The sequence below is a fragment of the Centruroides vittatus genome, unplaced genomic scaffold, assembly GCF_030686945.1.
Source record: "Centruroides vittatus isolate TY-2023 unplaced genomic scaffold, ASM3068694v2 contig_971, whole genome shotgun sequence".
In the NCBI taxonomy this organism is placed as follows: Eukaryota; Metazoa; Arthropoda; class Arachnida; order Scorpiones; family Buthidae; genus Centruroides; species Centruroides vittatus.
Window position 1 is genome coordinate 3,503,640 of NW_027122644.1, and position 8,828 is coordinate 3,512,467.

The following is an 8,828-nucleotide window of genomic DNA, read 5'->3' on the forward strand; positions in this document are numbered from 1 at the left end:
AGCTATTATACGTTTTTGGTGTCAGACTGCATCAGACCGTGTTGGATTTCTAATGACGTTTAGGCCAACTACATTCTTTGCCGGTGCAGATTAATACTGATGTCCTCTCTACTGAGGTGGATGAAGTGAGCTACCAACTGTAGCTGTGTAAGCAATACAGCAGCTGCTCTTATAATGAGACTGAAGTCACCTTATTACATGCTAACCACTGCAGATAATGGAAAACAGTTCGGTCCGGTGAATCGCAGAGGTTGTTCGTGTTTTATTGAATCTATCAGACATGTCGTGTCCTCCCTTTATTCTCCCTTCTATTCTGCTTAGTGGCTTCGATTCTGTCTTACATGCTTATATCAATACACTCCGTTATATCACTTTTCCTTTCATTTTCTCCCGTTAAGATTAATTAATGAAAATTTAATTGAATATTTTTACTATTTAGACTTTTATTTATGATCTCCGACTTTAATTTATATACATATACATATATAATTAAAGTGATTTGATGCTTGTGCAAGCTTTGAGAATGTTTTAGTCTATAAAAAAAGGTAATAAATTTATTGAACCATCCGTTATCAAGCTTGTGTGTGGAAAGAGGTGAAGATAGAAAAGTGCACATTAGTTTTGTCTATCTCTTTATATATGTCACCATAATTGGACTAATTAAAGAATATTATAGAAGAGAAGATGCTGAATAAGTTCGTCATTAAATTAATTACACTTAAATGATAGGCGAGAATATCAACTGCGAGTGATAAAAAAAAGTGACGTTCGGAAGGTCGTCTACCTGAGTAGACTTATTAATGACTCACAATGGCTCTAACAAACCTGATGTAGAGGAGTAAAAAACACACCGCAATCCATTAGATGCTATAATAATCAATCGTAGACAAATGTTAAATATATGTTCAATGTTAAAATTGGATTGCACGGTGAAGAGATGATATTTAATTCTTGAAAAAAGAGACGTTTTGAATCAGGCCGACACAAGAGTAAATCATGATGATTCGTGGTTAGAATGAATTTAAAAAAACGTGTCTTGTACGTTTTTAGTCCAACACGTTACACATGACATTCATATTTTTAACGAGAATAATTTATTAATAAAAATTTTGACGTGATTTGGTTATATTTTTTTACGAATTTCTTTAGTAAAAATCAAAAAATGTCCACGAGAATTTGACTTCATCTATCATTGGACACAATAAAGCCCCTATCATTTATGCAGAACAGATAGCGCAAAGCCTGAAAAAGAAACAGGTGATTTTTGCAGCCTGTTTTAACTAAACACACACTTATGTTGAATATTTTGTCCTTCGCAACGTTTGAAGCGCTCCATCTAATATATATAATGATAATGATTAGTAAAATGTCGATCGTTCATCAACTATTTTGACAAGTACCGTTCCAATAATAGTCCATCGTGGGAAGATCACAGTGTACTCTTAATTGTCTGTTTTGGGATAGTTATAATAAGACGTTTAATAAGGACTTTAGCACTGCTTTTGATTGATCGGCTTTTTGATGGTCTTCTACTTTTTCTCTTCGCTCTTCTGTCCGTCCTGTTTGTTCTTGGGTGAGGTTCTAAACCACGTTTCCAGCAACTTTATGCAAATTTCTGTAAATAAAAATATACAGTGTAAATCGAATTGTTACACAGTAACCAGCATTATTCATTTTATAAACTATATTCGTACGGAATTTTATTACAGATAATAGGATCAATTTTACATTGAAAATCTTCATCTAAAGTCTTTTCGCCAGCTATGTGTGTGGTCACCTCTATTTAGAACCCAGATACTGTATTTTTTTTATGGCTTTTAATGAAATTTTCCTTGATGACTTCCCGTTTCGTGATAATTTTCTTTCGTTTCAGCACTTGCCATAGGCGAATGTTACGATGTAACATTTTAGACTAATGGCATATTTTTAATAATAGTGTTTAGGGCCTATATTATCTTAATATTTTCCTTTAATGTCGTTTGCATGAAACGAATCATTTAGGCCTGATAAATAGATGATTATGTAATAAATCCGTACAATTTGGATTACTCAATTTCATTTTTACCAGTAGTCTAGAAACTTATCATCTTTCTATTTAATCTAGAAAGGCCCATGTCTCTTGTGAAAGTGCTTTTTGTTAATTCAATTGGCGTTTCTGTAGTTAAAAAAATGGCCCTTCTGTCTAGGAAAGAAAAATTACATTAGTGGCAAGTTCTAAAGTGAATTTCTCTCCACGTTTATGAAAAGAAAAATTATATTTTTAGTTATTAGATAACCCGTTCTCAATTATCACATTTAAAAAGAAGATAAAAATATAAATTAATTTTTTTTGTTCAATTAATGATAAATAAAACCTAAAATCTCCAATAAACCAACTTGAAAAACCAATCTTACTAAAACAAACAAACTGGATATTTAATAGAGTAAATATTTGAACGATAGTCTTCAGTTTTAAGTCGATTCACCATATAAATTCATTATTTTGCAATTAGTAAAAAAAAGTATATATAGGCTATATATATATATATATATATAATTAAATTTAAAAGGTCTACACGAAAAGATCTAACCAACTTCTTTAAAAGCTTATATACATCTACTCGATAACATAAATTTAAATAATTCTAAAGATAGAATAACAAAGAATAATCGATAATTATATCCAAGAATAATATCAATGGTTTAGTAATAATAGAATTTCAAAGTGTAACGTGAATTAAAAAAAGAAGTACGGAATGACTCGTAATTGATATTCTAGAGAAGAAAATTTAAAATAATCTATTAAAAATAAGCAGTTAATGCAAGAACTTAATCTAGTTGACATACCGAATGCTGAACATCCACCACAAAGCTCATAAAATGGCAGCGAGAGAACCCTTCGTCAAGTAGTTCTGTTTAACATCACATATATTCGTTATATTAGCTTGTGCGGTGCGTGCTAAATCTTCCCAATTTATTCACAGATATTTTCATTTTGCGAATAAAACCGGGGGTGACTTGACTTTCTAAGTAGAACATGTTAACACCGGGATTTGGCCTTTGCCTGCGCTTCAACCACACATTACCTCTGTCACAAAGGTGCAATGTTAATAAATTTACAGCTTCTAATCCACAACAACATTTTCCAGTTGCCACACATTTACATTTTCCTGTTTTGTCGGGGAGGGCTTTTTTTTCCCCTTTAAGTCTTCTCTTTCCCAGCCTTCGTGCACCGTCACACACATACACACAGTGACATATCCAATTTGTTGAACAAATCTTTCAAATTTCTAGCACGCCTGACTGACATAAATCATGTTGGTGTGTGCGGCCATGCATCCACACACAGGGTTAGCAGTAAATGTATTTACGTGACTCTCTTGAGTGCAGTCTTGTTAATATAGCCTAGACAAGCAGATAATGTTTATTTGGTTTCCAGCAGAATGTAACTTTTCACGATCTTTTAGATTCAAGCCGGACTTGGATTCTATCGATCCAGACGGGCCGACGAAGAATCGTTTGTCTCTCAATCTTCCTGCTAAAGGTATCATCTTCGAAATATCCCCAAGTATATACTTAACAGAGTAACGATATCCTACTCTTAGTTTGAAGATGTCAAACCTACTCTCTTAAGAGCGAACCGCTCGACTTGTGTCAAAAATCACCAGTAAGATGAGGATTTTCTACTTTAACCTTACGCTTGCCGTAACAGATAAATACCCCCATTTATTTAAATAGTGATAACTTTTTCAATATAAATTATAGTAAATAAATTTTATCATCTTTATTAATTTTTTTTATTTAGGCCTACTGTATATATATATGAAACAATGCATTTTTAACCTGTCAATACATTATATATCTACTTGTTTAATGTCAATCTAGTTATGGAGCCTAAGGTAAATCTATCATCATGAAAATTCATTAAACATTAATGAAATTCAGACGAACTCAGTATATTTATAGTGAGAAGCTTATGTTAGTCAGACCTAACGTATACTAGAATGCAGAATTTTCTTCTTGTTTTAAAAAAGTGTATGGGGTATTTAGAACTTTTCTTTAATAATTAGTCAATAGTAGACTTATAATTTAACATTGGAGCTTTTTAAGGTGTCTTAATATATTTCAAATTATTATTTAAGGAAATATTTTATATTTTTCTACAGATCTTATTAGTGATGCGACTGGTTTCATGAGAAATTTATGCCACATTTCATAAGAAGAATTGCTTAATAAAAATAAAAAATTGCTTAATATTACATTTAATTTATAAAAATTTTTATATTTTATTGAAAGAATATTAAATTCTTTATGGAAATTTTAAAATATTATTACGCATTTAAAAGCATTTTAGATACAAAGCTCATTTCGTTAGTGTTTGCCATCGACTTAACATCCTCGATTAATTAAAAATATATAAATTATATACAGAAACCAATGCCTAACAATTTTGTTTATTTTTCCCATACAAAATCTGCATTTCTGTAGCATTAACATTAATATATATGTTGATATTGATGGGACAAAAACAAATCGACATGAAAGTTTTGCTCTTGTTAAAAGAAATATTTATCTTTAGTTTGTGATTTATTTTTATTGTCTAATTGGACCTTGCCATTGCGATAAACTGCACTTAGAAAGGAGAAGAGTGGAAGAAAAAAGAAAAAGAAAAACAGAAACAGTTGCTCGCGAGTATACTTTAACAAGAATGTAGTTTAATAAAACTTGACCCACCTTTTCCTAGTCGCAATTTTATCGGTGTTAAATCATTTGCATAACAATTCGAAACGAGAAAGTATAAATAGAAAATGTACTGGAGACAAGACGAATTTGATTTCGACAAGTCAGAGGAATGCCTTCTAATTGCGGTCTCTGTCCAATTTTATCCTTTAACCAAAGTATGTTGGATAACAAGCCGAGGGACTGACTCTGTTTGTTTCGCGTAGTGACATTTATCAAAATTCTAACACTGACTAATGGTTGGAAGTGTCGTATTGCAGTACACAGTCAACTTCAGTAATTACATGTGGCAGACGCGGTATCCACTTTTCCTGTTAAAAGTTTATTCTGACACGTTTCATTAGCAACATATAGTACGTCTTTAATTGGTTACCTGTGCTGTCGATGCTGTATTTGATGACAGATGGCGATTCCTCGTTTCTCAGAACCACCAAGGCCGTCAAAGTTTGATCTTTAACACGACTGGTAATTACACCTTTGTTATTTGCAACGTCTGTTACGTTCGTTTAATTAGGCCGAGGGTAATTTGACAGTTATATTCCCTTGGCACGCCAGGGGGGTAGAGAGCCGAAATGTCGACTTTTATGCTGATTTTATCAAAGAATTTGCCCATTTCTCCATTGTTAAATTATTCGTATTTTTTACGCTTTTCTTATCCTTCGTTCATCTTACAAGTTTTTTCGAATCGTCAAAATTACTAACTGTCTAAATAATTCTTCTTTGGGAAATCGTAGTTTATAAAGTTGTTAACTGTATAATTTAATTAAAATTGTAATTAAAAGAGAATAAAATAGAGCGGTAATTGTAAATTAGATTTTAATTGACTTAAAAGGAAATTAAAATTGTTTCCGCTGAACGATATTACTCTCCTTTATTAAATATTTAAGAATCGCAGAACTGATGAAGTTCTGTGGTCTTCAGGTCTTCACAGATTCGATTTTAGTGGAATTTATATGCTACCGATGAATGTAAACTTATTAAGAAGAGATTGTTGAGTTTTAAAGTTTGTTATCCACTTGTGCAGCTGCATACGTAGCCGCCATCTTTTTAAAAAATACCTAACCTATTATATTTCTTCTTCCTTTGCACGTCTAGGAATTGTTTAACTGTTATATAAAAGTAGAAATCAATAAAACCATTATTCTCAAACATGATAGGCCAATAATTGTACCCACAGGAGCATGAAAATTATCAAATGAAAGATAATGACTAGCTAGCAGAATGTTTTCGTGGAGATAGTACTGATTAGCCATATGCAATTACCTAGGCCAATGGTATAAAAGAAGACAGAGCTAGAGAGAGGTATGATAATGATACAAATAAAACCCGACAGATGCAATATTTAAATCTAGACATCTCGGGAGAAATTCAAAGTTTTTGGAAATGTTAGAAAGTAAATCCTTTTCAGCATAATTCACAAGTTCTCGTGGGCGCACACGCATCTACACTACTTTCATCTTTCTACTTTCTGGTGATGGAACGAAATTGTATAATCTGACAATATTACTAACTCGACCCTTATTTCTACTGTAATATCCAAGGAGAATGCAATTTCCGTAATGTTCACTGACTTTTTCTTAGTGAAAAAAAACCCGAATTTTTCTCAATAATATATTTCATATACGTCTTTCTTTAAGACACATTTGATGTGGTGTATTTCTTCCAATTTTATGTCTTTACTCTCAGTAAAAGATACTTTTTGCATAGTCGGGTTATAATTCTGTCGTGTAGTGATAGAAAGGGGGACTTTTTCGATATCTTTTCAAACCTTCTTAGCTGCAGCAAAATTTATTTTCCCTTTATCCATCTCTAGAATTGCTGGTGAAGCTTATGAAACGCATTAATAATTATTATTTTTTTGTTTACGAGAAGAAGTAGTAACGTATTTGAATATCGAGATAAAGTTTAATATAAAAATTCAATTTATTCTAGATTTAAGCAGGGTTTTTTTCCCCTTACTTCTCCTCTTTTCTATACTCGACATAGCGCAGTTCTTTTTACCGAATATAATGCTTGCACTGCTCTATTTTTTTCTATCATCGGTCAGCTTTTTCTGACCATACATGATATATGATGTGTCCCTGCCCCTCTTGATAATTCAAAATGATTGCTAGAGGCTAGGAAGTGGTAGCAAAATGCCATATTATGCACATACTATGTCCATATTTCACGTGTTCTGTGACCAGCGATAACAGGTTAGTCCCGTCTCCCAGATGGTGCACCTTTTCTCCTTTGAAATATTACCTCAAAGAACGTATATAACACAGATGTTGTTTCCATGTAAAACAACACAAGCTGAATATTCTTTACAGGACTTTGTAGATGGTGACATTCGTCTCTCTAAATCGTCGAATTTTTACAATTTCTTACTATAGTAGACAAGTTTAAGAGGTCAGAAATACAAAACACAATAAAATATATCTAGAAAATATGTTTCTTTTGTTATTTGAGAAGAAAGAATTTGAATATTTTTAAAATATATATTTATTAATTCGATAGCTTTGAAGGTTTAGAAATCTTTTAGGTATTCTTATAGCCTGTCTAGAGTTATTTTATTCTGAAAAAATACACGTTTATGGGTAGAAGTAATAGAGAGAAACAGCCCAAGAATGTCATTTGTTTCTGCCATATCAGATTGGTTAGAATGTCCATCACGGAAACAGATGTGCTGTTCATCCATGTATACTTAAAGACGACAAAATGTTGCAGACAAGAAAATCTTGTTAAGTTCGTGCAGATATAACTCGAACAGATCACATCTAAGCTTTTGCATCGATCGATATATCAAATGAAAAATCATATACTCGATTGTTATGATGGCTTTAAATAGAGAAGAAGAAGAAACTGCACCAAAAAAAAAAAAATCTAATTTTTATGTATAAAACTCTACTCCTAACGAAGAATTAATATCATATTCATCTCCGTCTAGAACCCGAGGCTAGTAAATTTTCACAAATATAACTCGACCCCGCTAATTTAAATTTCGAAATAGTTATAAAATTTAATTAAGTTAATATAAGAATGTTTAATTAGTTCTATTATTGTTTGGAGTAAAATTAGCATGATGCTACTCTCTACCTGTTGCAGGTAAACAATTTTCCGAAATGACTCGAAGATAATTAGAGCTAGTAAATTAAAATAATAAGATTTAACTAGATATTTCCAAGGTTTAATAAATATAAGAAAAAAGAAGTGATACTTTAAATTAGAATTTAGAAGATTCTTCAAAAGATTGGTAGAGGTTTATGCCCTTTTTCCTTCGCTTAATTGTATAAGTTTAGTAATTAAATGACTCTATCCTGTTATCGATTAAATCTATTGACACGTTACTTAACATTAACATCATCGATTCGGCCCAAGAAAAAGGAAATGACCCGGTAAAGTCATAGGTGATGCAGCTTGGCCGGCGTATCCTGTCTGCCACATACATTTTATGTTGCTCTATCTATTGATTGTAAGCCGGGCCACAATTGTTTCCGTGTCAACTGTGACGACCTCGTGTGCGACGTCTCTTCAATTAAATTTGTGGTTGTCACGAGAACCAGGTTCAATAAACTCAGGTGTGGTTCTATTCTAATTGATCATCGAGTGTTCGGTGAAATATTGACAGCACCTGAAAGTTTACAGGGGCATAAATGCTATTATTTTCGATGCTGCGATTGAAATTATCTACTTGTACCTCGTTTAAATCGTAGATATGTAGGCTTTTTGTAAATTGTTTAATATAAGAATCCTTTAGAAGTAAGCAGTAAACAGGTTTCTGGTGAATCAACAGTGATTCTATGAAGTTATAGCGTGTTAAAATCAAAACATTTCTATATAAATTCCTTTCTTGGTTATTATTTTTTTAAAATAAAAAATACAGTTAGGTTTGATCTTAACAGATATATATAATCAAGTAAATTCATTACATATGTACCCCTTTTAGTAAATTAATGTAGATTTATAAATGTAAATGTGTAAAAGTACATAAACTTATATTTAAAAGTGGATATGCCATATCAAAAGCTAATTATAAATTTAATTATTTAAATATTTTATCAAGATTTTAAAATGTAAAAAGAAAAAAAAAATATATACAAATATCTCTAGGAAATCAAAGCTGTCAT

At 31.7% G+C, this 8,828-nt stretch overlaps 1 long non-coding RNA gene across 2 annotated transcripts; it reads right to left on the reverse strand.

Moving 5' to 3' along the window:
• Positions 1-783: 783 nt before the first annotated feature.
• Positions 784-8,606, reverse strand: LOC136985590 (uncharacterized). Of its 2 annotated transcripts, none has more exons than XR_010882362.1 (2): positions 4,714-8,606; positions 784-1,615 (listed from the first exon to the last, which is right to left on the reverse strand). It is a non-coding gene; the product is annotated as an uncharacterized lncRNA (long non-coding RNA). The 2 variants fall into 2 exon arrangements; XR_010882363.1 differs by lacking the exon at positions 4,714-8,606 and adding an exon at positions 2,827-3,595.
• Positions 8,607-8,828: the final 222 nt, after the last annotated feature.